The following is a 13,295-nucleotide window of genomic DNA, read 5'->3' as shown; positions in this document are numbered from 1 at the left end:
CTGTCTATAGAACCTGGCCGTTCGTGGCCAAGTGAGTGAGAAGGACTGCCAGGGCAGCGCAGCTCCCATTCACCCACCGGAGCTGGCGCCATCCTCATGTCACTGCAGTGCTCTGTTAAATCAGCTGCTCTGGCCTGCAATGGTCCAGAGCACTGTAGCGCCAGTGTGCAGCATGTAAGGCATTGGTGGTTCAGTGGTAGAATTCTCGCCTGCCACGCGGGAGGCCCGGGTTTGATTCCCGGCCAATGCATGGCACTTTTGTAGACGTGTCTCTTGATATTTTAAAAGGCATGGGAAAAGAAAAATGGAAACGGTAGATAAGATGATTGCATTGCTTGTCTGTTTTCTGCGCAAAGAAAGCACTCTGCTGCCCTCTTTTAGCAGAAGATGGAACGGCAGTTTCAACTTAAGGCGGGAAACCTATTATGCAAATAATTCCCAGAAGACCCCAGAAGCCCAGATTGAAAGGGTGTCAGCCTTGTGTGGCTGCAAAGATATCCCCTGAGTCCTGCGGTAGAAGTCTGGCTTTCCTGAGGCACGGTGCTCAGGGAACTGCACTCAGAGTAGCGACCCATACAAAGGCCACCCTCATCTACCAGTGTGCTTGCCTCTGTCCACTTTTCCTGTCTATAGAACCTGGCCGTTCGTGGCCAAGTGAGTGAGAAGGACTGCCAGGGCAGCGCAGCTCCCATTCACCCACCGGAGCTGGCGCCATCCTCATGTCACTGCAGTGCTCTGTTAAATCAGCTGCTCTGGCCTGCAATGGTCCAGAGCACTGTAGTGCCAGTGTGCAGCATGTAAGGCATTGGTGGTTCAGTGGTAGAATTCTCGCCTGCCACGCGGGAGGCCCGGGTTTGATTCCCGGCCAATGCATGGCACTTTTGTAGACGTGTCTCTTGATATTTTAAAAGGCATGGGAAAAGAAAAATGGAAACGGTAGATAAGATGATTGCATTGCTTGTCTGTTTTCTGCGCAAAGAAAGCACTCTGCTGCCCTCTTTTAGCAGAAGATGGAACTGCAGTTTCAACTTAAGGCGGGAAACCTATTATGCACATAATTCCCAGAAGACCCCAGAAGCCCAGATTGAAAGGGTGTCAGCCTCGTGTGGCTGCAAAGATATCCCCTGAGTCCTGCAGTAGAAGTCTGGCTTTCCTGAGGCACGGTGCTCAGGGAACTGCACTCAGAGTAGCGACCCATACAAAGGCCACCCTCATCTACCAGTGTGCTTGCCTCTGTCCACTTTTCCTGTCTATAGAACCTGGCCGTTCGTGGCCGTTCGTGGCCAAGTGAGTGAGAAGGACTGCCAGGGCAGCGCAGCTCCCATTCACCCACCGGAGCTGGCGCCATCCTCATGTCACTGCAGTGCTCTGTTAAATCAGCTGCTCTGGCCTGCAATGGTCCAGAGCACTGTAGCGCCAGTGTGCAGCATGTAAGGTATTGGTGGTTCAGTGGTAGAATTCTCGCCTGCCACGCGGGAGGCCCGGGTTCGATTCCCGGCCAATGCATGAGCGTTTTGCACATGTACCTTTCGTTGACTTTGAAGCATCGTGAAAAGGAAGAGACCGAACAAAAAAACAAGCCTTGATTGCCTTGCTTGCCTTATTTCTGCTACTAGCGATCACTCTGCTGTTCCCTTTTAGTAGAAGGGGCCGCTGCGCCTTGACTGGAAGCAGGGCAATCTCAGATTATGCAAACAGCTCATAGAGGCCCAGCCCGAGTAGGTGACAGTCTCACACGTCTGCAAAGGCCTTCAATGAGGCTTTCAGCAGAAGTCAAGAGTTTACGAGTGACCATTCGCATGGAACTGGCAGGTGTGTTAAATCAAGCGCTCTACCGCAGTAATGCTGCTTGTCAGGCATTGGTAGTTCAGTGGTAGAATTCTCGCTTCCCAAGCGGGAGGCCCGGGTTCGATTCCCGGCCAATGCATGGCACTTTTGTAGACGTGTCTCTTGATATTTTAAAAGGCATGGGAAAAGAAAAATGGAAACGGTAGATAAGATGATTGCATTGCTTGTCTGTTTTCTGCGCAAAGAAAGCACTCTGCTGCCCTCTTTTAGCAGAAGATGGAACTGCAGTTTCAACTTAAGGCGGGAAACCTTCTATTATGCAAATAATTCCCAGAAGACCCCAGAAGCCCAGATTGAAAGGGTGTCAGCCTCGTGTGGCTGCAAAGATATCCCCTGAGTCCTGCAGTAGAAGTCTGGCTTTCCTGAGGCACGGTGCTCAGGGAACTGCACTCAGAGTAGCGACCCATACAAAGTCCACCCTCATCTACCAGTGTGCTTGCCTCTGTCCACTTTTCCTGTCTATAGAACCTGGCCGTTCGTGGCCAAGTGAGTGAGAAGGACTGCCAGGGCAGCGCAGCTCCCATTCACCCACCGGAGCTGGCGCCATCCTCATGTCACTGCAGTGCTCTGTTAAATCAGCTGCTCTGGGCTGTAATGGTCCAGAGCACTGTAGCGCCAGTGTGCAGCATGTAAGGCATTGGTGGTTCAGTGGTAGAATTCTCGCCTGCCACGCGGGAGGCCCGGGTTCGATTCCCGGCCAATGCATGAGCGTTTTGCACATGTACCTTTCATTGACTTTGAAGCATCGTGAAAAGGAAGAGACCAAACAAAAAAACAAGCCTTGATTGCCTTGCTTGCCTTATTTCTGCTACTAGCGATCACTCTGCTGATCCCTTTTAGTAGAAGGGGCCGCTGCGCCTTGACTGGAAGCAGGGCAATCTCAGATTATGCAAACAGCTCATAGAGGCCCAGCCCGAGTAGGTGCCAGTCTCACACGTCTGCAAAGGCCTTCAATGAGGCTTTCAGCAGAAGTCAAGAGTTTACGAGTGACCATTCGCATGGAACTGGCATGTGTGTTAAATCAAGCGCTCTACGGCAGTAATGCTGCTTGTCAAGCTTTGGTAGTTCAGTGGTAGAATTCTCGCTTCCCAAGCGGGAGGCCCGGGTTCGATTCCCGGCCAATGCATGGCACTTTTGTAGACGTGTCTCTTGATATTTTAAAAGGCATGGGAAAAGAAAAATGGAAACGGTAGATAAGATGATTGCATTGCTTGTCTGTTTTCTGCGCAAAGAAAGCAATCTGCTGCCCTCTTTTAGCAGAAGATGGAACTGCAGTTTCAACTTAAGGCGGGAAACCTTCTATTATGCAAATAATTCCCAGAAGACCCCAGAAGCCCAGATTGAAAGGGTGTCAGCCTCGTGTGGCTGCAAAGATATCCCCTGAGTCCTGCAGTAGAAGTCTGGCTTTCCTGAGGCACGGTGCTCAGGGAACTGCACTCAGAGTAGCGACCCATACAAAGGCCACCCTCATCTACCAGTGTGCTTGCCTCTGTCCACTTTTCCTGTCTATAGAACCTGGCCGTTCGTGGCCGTTCGTGGCCAAGGGAGTGAGAAGGACTGCCAGGGCAGCGCAGCTCCCATTCACCCACCGGAGCTGGCGCCATCCTCATGTCACTGCAGTGCTCTGTTAAATCAGCTGCTCTGGGCTGCAATGGTCCAGAGCACTGTAGCGCCAGTGTGCAGCATGTAAGGCATTGGTGGTTCAGTGGTAGAATTCTCGCCTGCCACGCGGGAGGCCCGGGTTCGATTCCCGGCCAATGCATGAGCGTTTTGCACATGTACCTTTCGTTGACTTTGAAGCATCGTGAAAAGGAAGAGACCGAACAAAAAAACAAGCCTTGATTGCCTTGCTTGCCTTATTTCTGCTACTAGCGATCACTCTGCTGATCCCTTTTAGTAGAAGGGGCCGCTGCGCCTTGACTGGAAGCAGGGCAATCTCAGATTATGCAAACAGCTCATAGAGGCCCAGCCCGAGTAGGTGCCAGTCTCACACGTCTGCAAAGGCCTTCAATGAGGCTTTCAGCAGAAGTCAAGAGTTTACGAGTGACCATTCGCATGGAACTGGCAGGTGTGTTAAATCAAGTGCTCTACCGCAGTAATGCTGCTTGTCAGGCATTGGTAGTTCAGTGGTAGAATTCTCGCTTCCCAAGCGGGAGGCCCGGGTTCGATTCCCGGCCAATGCATGGCACTTTTGTAGACGTGTCTCTTGATATTTTAAAAGGCATGGGAAAAGAAAAATGGAAACGGTAGATAAGATGATTGCATTGCTTGTCTGTTTTCTGCGCAAAGAAAGCACTCTGCTGCCCTCTTTTAGCAGAAGATGGAACGGCAGTTTCAACTTAAGGCGGGAAACCTATTATGCAAATAATTCCCAGAAGACCCCAGAAGCCCAGATTGAAAGGGTGTCAGCCTCGTGTGGCTGCAAAGATATCCCCTGAGTCCTGCGGTAGAAGTCTGGCTTTCCTGAGGCACGGTGCTCAGGGAACTGCACTCAGAGTAGCGACCCATACAAAGGCCACCCTCATCTACCAGTGTGCTTGCCTCTGTCCACTTTTCCTGTCTATAGAACCTGGCCGTTCGTGGCCGTTCGTGGCCAAGTGAGTGAGAAGGACTGCCAGGGCAGCGCAGCTCCCATTCACCCACCGGAGCTGGCGCCATCCTCATGCCACTGCAGTGCTCTGTTAAATCAGCTGCTCTGGGCTGCAATGGTCCAGAGCACTGTAGCGCCAGTGTGCAGCATGTAAGGCATTGGTGGTTCAGTGGTAGAATTCTCGCCTGCCACGCGGGAGGCCCGGGTTCGATTCCCGGCCAATGCATGAGCGTTTTGCACATGTACCTTTCGTTGACTTTGAAGCATCGTGAAAAGGAAGAGACAGAACAAAAAAACAAGCCTTGATTGCCTTGCTTGCCTTATTTCTGCTACTAGCGATCACTCTGCTGATCCCTTTTAGTAGAAGGGGCCGCTGCGCCTTGACTGGAAGCAGGGCAATCTCAGATTATGCAAAACGCTCATAGAGGCCCAGCCCGAGTAGGTGCCAGTCTCACACGTCTGCAAAGGCCTTCAATGAGGCTTTCAGCAGAAGTCAAGAGTTTACGAGTGACCATTCGCATGGAACTGGCAGGTGTGTTAAATCAAGCGCTCTACCGCAGTAATGCTGCTTGTCAAGCATTGGTAGTTCAGTGGTAGAATTCTCGCTTCCCAAGCGGGAGGCCCGGGTTCGATTCCCGGCCAATGCATGGCACTTTTGTAGACGTGTCTCTTGATATTTTAAAAGGCATGGGAAAAGAAAAATGGAAACGGTAGATAAGATGATTGCATTGCTTGTCTGTTTTCTGCGCAAAGAAAGCAATCTGCTGCCCTCTTTTAGCAGAAGATGGAACTGCAGTTTCAACTTAAGGCGGGAAACCTTCTATTATGCAAATAATTCCCAGAAGACCCCAGAAGCCCAGATTGAAAGGGTGTCAGCCTCGTGTGGCTGCAAAGATATCCCCTGAGTCCTGCGGTAGAAGTCTGGCTTTCCTGAGGCACGGTGCTCAGGGAACTGCACTCAGAGTAGCGACCCATACAAAGGCCACCCTCATCTACCAGTGTGCTTGCCTCTGTCCACTTTTCCTGTCTATAGAACCTGGCCGTTCGTGGCCGTTCGTGGCCAAGTGAGTGAGAAGGACTGCCAGGGCAGCGCAGCTCCCATTCACCCACCGGAGCTGGCGCCATCCTCATGTCACTGCAGTGCTCTGTTAAATCAGCTGCTCTGGGCTGCAATGGTCCAGAGCACTGTAGCGCCAGTGTGCAGCATGTAAGGCATTGGTGGTTCAGTGGTAGAATTCTCGCCTGCCACGCGGGAGGCCCGGGTTCGATTCCCGGCCAATGCATGAGCGTTTTGCACATGTACCTTTCGTTGACTTTGAAGCATCGTGAAAAGGAAGAGACCGAACAAAAAAACAAGCCTTGATTGCCTTGCTTGCCTTATTTCTGCTACTAGCGATCACTCTGCTGATCCCTTTTAGTAGAAGGGGCCGCTGCGCCTTGACTGGAAGCAGGGCAATCTCAGATTATGCAAACAGCTCATAGAGGCCCAGCCCGAGTAGGTGCCAGTCTCACACGTCTGCAAAGGCCTTCAATGAGGCTTTCAGCAGAAGTCAAGAGTTTACGAGTGACCATTCGCATGGAACTGGCAGGTGTGTTAAATCAAGTGCTCTACCGCAGTAATGCTGCTTGTCAGGCATTGGTAGTTCAGTGGTAGAATTCTCGCTTCCCAAGCGGGAGGCCCGGGTTCGATTCCCGGCCAATGCATGGCACTTTTGTAGACGTGTCTCTTGATATTTTAAAAGGCATGGGAAAAGAAAAATGGAAACGGTAGATAAGATGATTGCATTGCTTGTCTGTTTTCTGCGCAAAGAAAGCACTCTGCTGCCCTCTTTTAGCAGAAGATGGAACTGCAGTTTCAACTTAAGGCGGGAAACCTTCTATTATGCAAATAATTCCCAGAAGACCCCAGAAGCCCAGATTGAAAGGGTGTCAGCCTCGTGTGGCTGCAAAGATATCCCCTGAGTCCTGCGGTAGAAGTCTGGCTTTCCTGAGGCACGGTGCTCAGGGAACTGCACTCAGAGTAGCGACCCATACAAAGGCCACCCTCATCTACCAGTGTGCTTGCCTCTGTCCACTTTTCCTGTCTATAGAACCTGGCCGTTCGTGGCCGTTCGTGGCCAAGTGAGTGAGAAGGACTGCCAGGGCAGCGCAGCTCCCATTCACCCACCGGAGCTGGCGCCATCCTCATGTCACTGCAGTGCTCTGTTAAATCAGCTGCTCTGGGCTGCAATGGTCCAGAGCACTGTAGCGCCAGTGTGCAGCATGTAAGGCATTGGTGGTTCAGTGGTAGAATTCTCGCCTGCCACGCGGGAGGCCCGGGTTCGATTCCCGGCCAATGCATGAGCGTTTTGCACATGTACCTTTCGTTGACTTTGAAGCATCGTGAAAAGGAAGAGACCGAACAAAAAAACAAGCCTTGATTGCCTTGCTTGCCTTATTTCTGCTACTAGCGATCACTCTGCTGATCCCTTTTAGTAGAAGGGGCCGCTGCGCCTTGACTGGAAGCAGGGCAATCTCAGATTATGCAAACAGCTCATAGAGGCCCAGCCCGAGTAGGTGCCAGTCTCACACGTCTGCAAAGGCCTTCAATGAGGCTTTCAGCAGAAGTCAAGAGTTTACGAGTGACCATTCGCATGGAACTGGCAGGTGTGTTAAATCAAGTGCTCTACCGCAGTAATGCTGCTTGTCAGGCATTGGTAGCTCAGTGGTAGAATTCTCGCTTCCCAAGTGGGAGGCCCTGGTTCGATTCCCGGCCAATGCATGGCACTTTTGTAGACGTGTCTCTTGATATTTTAAAAGGCATGGGAAAAGAAAAATGGAAACGGTAGATAAGATGATTGCATTGCTTGTCTGTTTTCTGCGCAAAGAAAGCACTCTGCTGCCCTCTTTTAGCAGAAGATGGAACGGCAGTTTCAATTTAAGGCGGGAAACCTATTATGCAAATAATTCCCAGAAGACCCCAGAAGCCCAGATTGAAAGGGTGTCAGCCTTGTGTGGCTGCAAAGATATCCCCTGAGTCCTGCGGTAGAAGTCTGGCTTTCCTGAGGCACGGTGCTCAGGGAACTGCACTCAGAGTAGCGACCCATACAAAGGCCACCCTCATCTACCAGTGTGCTTGCCTCTGTCCACTTTTCCTGTCTATAGAACCTGGCCGTTCGTGGCCAAGTGAGTGAGAAGGACTGCCAGGGCAGCGCAGCTCCCATTCACCCACCGGAGCTGGCGCCATCCTCATGTCACTGCAGTGCTCTGTTAAATCAGCTGCTCTGGCCTGCAATGGTCCAGAGCACTGTAGCGCCAGTGTGCAGCATGTAAGGCATTGGTGGTTCAGTGGTAGAATTCTCGCCTACCACGCGGGAGGCCCGGGTTTGATTCCCGGCCAATGCATGGCACTTTTGTAGACGTGTCTCTTGATATTTTAAAAGGCATGGGAAAAGAAAAATGGAAACGGTAGATAAGATGATTGCATTGCTTGTCTGTTTTCTGCGCAAAGAAAGCACTCTGCTGCCCTCTTTTAGCAGAAGATGGAACGGCAGTTTCAACTTAAGGCGGGAAACCTATTATGCAAATAATTCCCAGAAGACCCCAGAAGCCCAGATTGAAAGGGTGTCAGCCTTGTGTGGCTGCAAAGATATCCCCTGAGTCCTGCGGTAGAAGTCTGGCTTTCCTGAGGCACGGTGCTCAGGGAACTGCACTCAGAGTAGCGACCCATACAAAGGCCACCCTCATCTACCAGTGTGCTTGCCTCTGTCCACTTTTCCTGTCTATAGAACCTGGCCGTTCGTGGCCAAGTGAGTGAGAAGGACTGCCAGGGCAGCGCAGCTCCCATTCACCCACCGGAGCTGGCGCCATCCTCATGTCACTGCAGTGCTCTGTTAAATCAGCTGCTCTGGCCTGCAATGGTCCAGAGCACTGTAGTGCCAGTGTGCAGCATGTAAGGCATTGGTGGTTCAGTGGTAGAATTCTCGCCTGCCACGCGGGAGGCCCGGGTTTGATTCCCGGCCAATGCATGGCACTTTTGTAGACGTGTCTCTTGATATTTTAAAAGGCATGGGAAAAGAAAAATGGAAACGGTAGATAAGATGATTGCATTGCTTGTCTGTTTTCTGCGCAAAGAAAGCACTCTGCTGCCCTCTTTTAGCAGAAGATGGAACTGCAGTTTCAACTTAAGGCGGGAAACCTATTATGCACATAATTCCCAGAAGACCCCAGAAGCCCAGATTGAAAGGGTGTCAGCCTCGTGTGGCTGCAAAGATATCCCCTGAGTCCTGCAGTAGAAGTCTGGCTTTCCTGAGGCACGGTGCTCAGGGAACTGCACTCAGAGTAGCGACCCATACAAAGGCCACCCTCATCTACCAGTGTGCTTGCCTCTGTCCACTTTTCCTGTCTATAGAACCTGGCCGTTCGTGGCCGTTCGTGGCCAAGTGAGTGAGAAGGACTGCCAGGGCAGCGCAGCTCCCATTCACCCACCGGAGCTGGCGCCATCCTCATGTCACTGCAGTGCTCTGTTAAATCAGCTGCTCTGGCCTGCAATGGTCCAGAGCACTGTAGCGCCAGTATGCAGCATGTAAGGTATTGGTGGTTCAGTGGTAGAATTCTCGCCTGCCACGCGGGAGGCCCGGGTTCGATTCCCGGCCAATGCATGAGCGTTTTGCACATGTACCTTTCGTTGACTTTGAAGCATCGTGAAAAGGAAGAGACCGAACAAAAAAACAAGCCTTGATTGCCTTGCTTGCCTTATTTCTGCTACTAGCGATCACTCTGCTGTTCCCTTTTAGTAGAAGGGGCCGCTGCGCCTTGACTGGAAGCAGGGCAATCTCAGATTATGCAAACAGCTCATAGAGGCCCAGCCCGAGTAGGTGACAGTCTCACACGTCTGCAAAGGCCTTCAATGAGGCTTTCAGCAGAAGTCAAGAGTTTACGAGTGACCATTCGCATGGAACTGGCAGGTGTGTTAAATCAAGCGCTCTACCGCAGTAATGCTGCTTGTCAGGCATTGGTAGTTCAGTGGTAGAATTCTCGCTTCCCAAGCGGGAGGCCCGGGTTCGATTCCCGGCCAATGCATGGCACTTTTGTAGACGTGTCTCTTGATATTTTAAAAGGCATGGGAAAAGAAAAATGGAAACGGTAGATAAGATGATTGCATTGCTTGTCTGTTTTCTGCGCAAAGAAAGCACTCTGCTGCCCTCTTTTAGCAGAAGATGGAACTGCAGTTTCAACTTAAGGCGGGAAACCTTCTATTATGCAAATAATTCCCAGAAGACCCCAGAAGCCCAGATTGAAAGGGTGTCAGCCTCGTGTGGCTGCAAAGATATCCCCTGAGTCCTGCAGTAGAAGTCTGGCTTTCCTGAGGCACGGTGCTCAGGGAACTGCACTCAGAGTAGCGACCCATACAAAGTCCACCCTCATCTACCAGTGTGCTTGCCTCTGTCCACTTTTCCTGTCTATAGAACCTGGCCGTTCGTGGCCAAGTGAGTGAGAAGGACTGCCAGGGCAGCGCAGCTCCCATTCACCCACCGGAGCTGGCGCCATCCTCATGTCACTGCAGTGCTCTGTTAAATCAGCTGCTCTGGGCTGTAATGGTCCAGAGCACTGTAGCGCCAGTGTGCAGCATGTAAGGCATTGGTGGTTCAGTGGTAGAATTCTCGCCTGCCACGCGGGAGGCCCGGGTTCGATTCCCGGCCAATGCATGAGCGTTTTGCACATGTACCTTTCATTGACTTTGAAGCATCGTGAAAAGGAAGAGACCAAACAAAAAAACAAGCCTTGATTGCCTTGCTTGCCTTATTTCTGCTACTAGCGATCACTCTGCTGATCCCTTTTAGTAGAAGGGGCCGCTGCGCCTTGACTGGAAGCAGGGCAATCTCAGATTATGCAAACAGCTCATAGAGGCCCAGCCCGAGTAGGTGCCAGTCTCACACGTCTGCAAAGGCCTTCAATGAGGCTTTCAGCAGAAGTCAAGAGTTTACGAGTGACCATTCGCATGGAACTGGCATGTGTGTTAAATCAAGCGCTCTACGGCAGTAATGCTGCTTGTCAAGCTTTGGTAGTTCAGTGGTAGAATTCTCGCTTCCCAAGCGGGAGGCCCGGGTTCGATTCCCGGCCAATGCATGGCACTTTTGTAGACGTGTCTCTTGATATTTTAAAAGGCATGGGAAAAGAAAAATGGAAACGGTAGATAAGATGATTGCATTGCTTGTCTGTTTTCTGCGCAAAGAAAGCACTCTGCTGCCCTCTTTTAGCAGAAGATGGAACTGCAGTTTCAACTTAAGGCGGGAAACCTTCTATTATGCAAATAATTCCCAGAAGACCCCAGAAGCCCAGATTGAAAGGGTGTCAGCCTCGTGTGGCTGCAAAGATATCCCCTGAGTCCTGCGGTAGAAGTCTGGCTTTCCTGAGGCACGGTGCTCAGGGAACTGCACTCAGAGTAGCGACCCATACAAAGGCCACCCTCATCTACCAGTGTGCTTGCCTCTGTCCACTTTTCCTGTCTATAGAACCTGGCCGTTCGTGGCCGTTCGTGGCCAAGTGAGTGAGAAGGACTGCCAGGGCAGCGCAGCTCCCATTCACCCACCGGAGCTGGCGCCATCCTCATGTCACTGCAGTGCTCTGTTAAATCAGCTGCTCTGGGCTGCAATGGTCCAGAGCACTGTAGCGCCAGTGTGCAGCATGTAAGGCATTGGTGGTTCAGTGGTAGAATTCTCGCCTGCCACGCGGGAGGCCCGGGTTCGATTCCCGGCCAATGCATGAGCGTTTTGCACATGTACCTTTCGTTGACTTTGAAGCATCGTGAAAAGGAAGAGACCGAACAAAAAAACAAGCCTTGATTGCCTTGCTTGCCTTATTTCTGCTACTAGCGATCACTCTGCTGATCCCTTTTAGTAGAAGGGGCCGCTGCGCCTTGACTGGAAGCAGGGCAATCTCAGATTATGCAAACAGCTCATAGAGGCCCAGCCCGAGTAGGTGCCAGTCTCACACGTCTGCAAAGGCCTTCAATGAGGCTTTCAGCAGAAGTCAAGAGTTTACGAGTGACCATTCGCATGGAACTGGCAGGTGTGTTAAATCAAGTGCTCTACCGCAGTAATGCTGCTTGTCAGGCATTGGTAGCTCAGTGGTAGAATTCTTGCTTCCCAAGTGGGAGGCCCTGGTTCGATTCCCGGCCAATGCATGGCACTTTTGTAGACGTGTCTCTTGATATTTTAAAAGGCATGGGAAAAGAAAAATGGAAACGGTAGATAAGATGATTGCATTGCTTGTCTGTTTTCTGCGCAAAGAAAGCACTCTGCTGCCCTCTTTTAGCAGAAGATGGAACGGCAGTTTCAACTTAAGGCGGGAAACCTATTATGCAAATAATTCCCAGAAGACCCCAGAAGCCCAGATTGAAAGGGTGTCAGCCTTGTGTGGCTGCAAAGATATCCCCTGAGTCCTGCGGTAGAAGTCTGGCTTTCCTGAGGCACGGTGCTCAGGGAACTGCACTCAGAGTAGCGACCCATACAAAGGCCACCCTCATCTACCAGTGTGCTTGCCTCTGTCCACTTTTCCTGTCTATAGAACCTGGCCGTTCGTGGCCAAGTGAGTGAGAAGGACTGCCAGGGCAGCGCAGCTCCCATTCACCCACCGGAGCTGGCGCCATCCTCATGTCACTGCAGTGCTCTGTTAAATCAGCTGCTCTGGCCTGCAATGGTCCAGAGCACTGTAGCGCCAGTGTGCAGCATGTAAGGCATTGGTGGTTCAGTGGTAGAATTCTCGCCTGCCACGCGGGAGGCCCGGGTTTGATTCCCGGCCAATGCATGGCACTTTTGTAGACGTGTCTCTTGATATTTTAAAAGGCATGGGAAAAGAAAAATGGAAACGGTAGATAAGATGATTGCATTGCTTGTCTGTTTTCTGCGCAAAGAAAGCACTCTGCTGCCCTCTTTTAGCAGAAGATGGAACTGCAGTTTCAACTTAAGGCGGGAAACCTTCTATTATGCAAATAATTCCCAGAAGACCCCAGAAGCCCAGATTGAAAGGGTGTCAGCCTCGTGTGGCTGCAAAGATATCCCCTGAGTCCTGCGGTAGAAGTCTGGCTTTCCTGAGGCACGGTGCTCAGGGAACTGCACTCAGAGTAGCGACCCATACAAAGGCCACCCTCATCTACCAGTGTGCTTGCCTCTGTCGACTTTTCCTGTCTATAGAACCTGGCCGTTCGTGGCCAAGTGAGTGAGAAGGACTGCCAGGGCAGCGCAGCTCCCATTCACCCACCGGAGCTGGCGCCATCCTCATGTCACTGCAGTGCTCTGTTAAATCAGCTGCTCTGGGCTGAAATGGTCCAGAGCACTGTAGCGCCAGTGTGCAGCATGTAAGGCATTGGTGGTTCAGTGGTAGAATTCTCGCCTGCCACGCGGGAGGCCCGGGTTCGATTCCCGGCCAATGCATGAGCGTTTTGCACATGTACCTTTCGTTGACTTTGAAGCATCGTGAAAAGGAAGAGACCAAACAAAAAAAACAAGCCTTGATTGCCTTGCTTGCCTTATTTCTGCTACTAGCGATCACTCTGCTGATCCCTTTTAGAAGAAGGGGCCGCTGCGCCTTGACTGGAAGCAGGGCAATCTCAGATTATGCAAACAGCTCATAGAGGCCCAGCCCGAGTAGGTGCCAGTCTCACACGTCTGCAAAGGCCTTCAATGAGGCTTTCAGCAGAAGTCAAGAGTTTACGAGTGACCATTCGCATGGAACTGGCAGGTGTGTTAAATCAAGCGCTCTACCGCAGTAATGCTGCTTGTCAGGCATTGGTAGTTCAGTGGTAGAATTCTCGCTTCCCAAGCGGGAGGCCCGGGTTCGATTCCCGGCCAATGCATGGCACTTTTGTAGACGTGTC

The 13,295-nt window shown here is 51.5% G+C and overlaps 17 non-coding genes across 17 annotated transcripts; all 17 read left to right on the top strand.

The window, feature by feature from the left end:
* The first annotated feature begins 1,856 nt into the window (after positions 1-1,856).
* Positions 1,857-1,927, top strand: TRNAG-CCC (transfer RNA glycine (anticodon CCC)). Its single transcript has one exon. It is a non-coding gene; the product is annotated as a tRNA-Gly (tRNA).
* Positions 1,928-2,482: 555 nt separating this feature from the next.
* TRNAG-GCC (transfer RNA glycine (anticodon GCC)) lies at positions 2,483-2,553 on the top strand. Its single transcript has one exon. It is a non-coding gene; the product is annotated as a tRNA-Gly (tRNA).
* Positions 2,554-2,903: 350 nt separating this feature from the next.
* On the top strand, positions 2,904-2,974 carry TRNAG-CCC (transfer RNA glycine (anticodon CCC)). The gene has a single exon. It is a non-coding gene; the product is annotated as a tRNA-Gly (tRNA).
* A 565-nt stretch (positions 2,975-3,539) lies between these two features.
* TRNAG-GCC (transfer RNA glycine (anticodon GCC)) lies at positions 3,540-3,610 on the top strand. The gene has a single exon. It is a non-coding gene; the product is annotated as a tRNA-Gly (tRNA).
* A 350-nt stretch (positions 3,611-3,960) lies between these two features.
* TRNAG-CCC (transfer RNA glycine (anticodon CCC)) lies at positions 3,961-4,031 on the top strand. The gene has a single exon. It is a non-coding gene; the product is annotated as a tRNA-Gly (tRNA).
* A 562-nt stretch (positions 4,032-4,593) lies between these two features.
* On the top strand, positions 4,594-4,664 carry TRNAG-GCC (transfer RNA glycine (anticodon GCC)). The gene has a single exon. It is a non-coding gene; the product is annotated as a tRNA-Gly (tRNA).
* Positions 4,665-5,014: 350 nt separating this feature from the next.
* TRNAG-CCC (transfer RNA glycine (anticodon CCC)) lies at positions 5,015-5,085 on the top strand. Its single transcript has one exon. It is a non-coding gene; the product is annotated as a tRNA-Gly (tRNA).
* A 565-nt stretch (positions 5,086-5,650) lies between these two features.
* TRNAG-GCC (transfer RNA glycine (anticodon GCC)) lies at positions 5,651-5,721 on the top strand. Its single transcript has one exon. It is a non-coding gene; the product is annotated as a tRNA-Gly (tRNA).
* A 350-nt stretch (positions 5,722-6,071) lies between these two features.
* On the top strand, positions 6,072-6,142 carry TRNAG-CCC (transfer RNA glycine (anticodon CCC)). Its single transcript has one exon. It is a non-coding gene; the product is annotated as a tRNA-Gly (tRNA).
* A 565-nt stretch (positions 6,143-6,707) lies between these two features.
* On the top strand, positions 6,708-6,778 carry TRNAG-GCC (transfer RNA glycine (anticodon GCC)). The gene has a single exon. It is a non-coding gene; the product is annotated as a tRNA-Gly (tRNA).
* Positions 6,779-7,751: 973 nt separating this feature from the next.
* Positions 7,752-7,822, top strand: TRNAG-ACC (transfer RNA glycine (anticodon ACC)). Its single transcript has one exon. It is a non-coding gene; the product is annotated as a tRNA-Gly (tRNA).
* A 1,606-nt stretch (positions 7,823-9,428) lies between these two features.
* TRNAG-CCC (transfer RNA glycine (anticodon CCC)) lies at positions 9,429-9,499 on the top strand. The gene has a single exon. It is a non-coding gene; the product is annotated as a tRNA-Gly (tRNA).
* Positions 9,500-10,054: 555 nt separating this feature from the next.
* Positions 10,055-10,125, top strand: TRNAG-GCC (transfer RNA glycine (anticodon GCC)). The gene has a single exon. It is a non-coding gene; the product is annotated as a tRNA-Gly (tRNA).
* Positions 10,126-10,475: 350 nt separating this feature from the next.
* TRNAG-CCC (transfer RNA glycine (anticodon CCC)) lies at positions 10,476-10,546 on the top strand. Its single transcript has one exon. It is a non-coding gene; the product is annotated as a tRNA-Gly (tRNA).
* A 565-nt stretch (positions 10,547-11,111) lies between these two features.
* On the top strand, positions 11,112-11,182 carry TRNAG-GCC (transfer RNA glycine (anticodon GCC)). Its single transcript has one exon. It is a non-coding gene; the product is annotated as a tRNA-Gly (tRNA).
* A 1,599-nt stretch (positions 11,183-12,781) lies between these two features.
* TRNAG-GCC (transfer RNA glycine (anticodon GCC)) lies at positions 12,782-12,852 on the top strand. Its single transcript has one exon. It is a non-coding gene; the product is annotated as a tRNA-Gly (tRNA).
* A 351-nt stretch (positions 12,853-13,203) lies between these two features.
* Positions 13,204-13,274, top strand: TRNAG-CCC (transfer RNA glycine (anticodon CCC)). The gene has a single exon. It is a non-coding gene; the product is annotated as a tRNA-Gly (tRNA).
* Positions 13,275-13,295: the final 21 nt, after the last annotated feature.

Source organism: Ambystoma mexicanum, chromosome 1p (assembly GCF_040938575.1).
Source record: "Ambystoma mexicanum isolate Mex_15411 chromosome 1p, UKY_AmexF1_1, whole genome shotgun sequence".
Lineage (NCBI taxonomy): Eukaryota > Metazoa > Chordata > Amphibia > Caudata > Ambystomatidae > Ambystoma > Ambystoma mexicanum.
The sequence above is the reverse complement of the archived record's forward strand: the minus strand, read 5'-3'. Positions and strand labels throughout refer to the sequence as shown.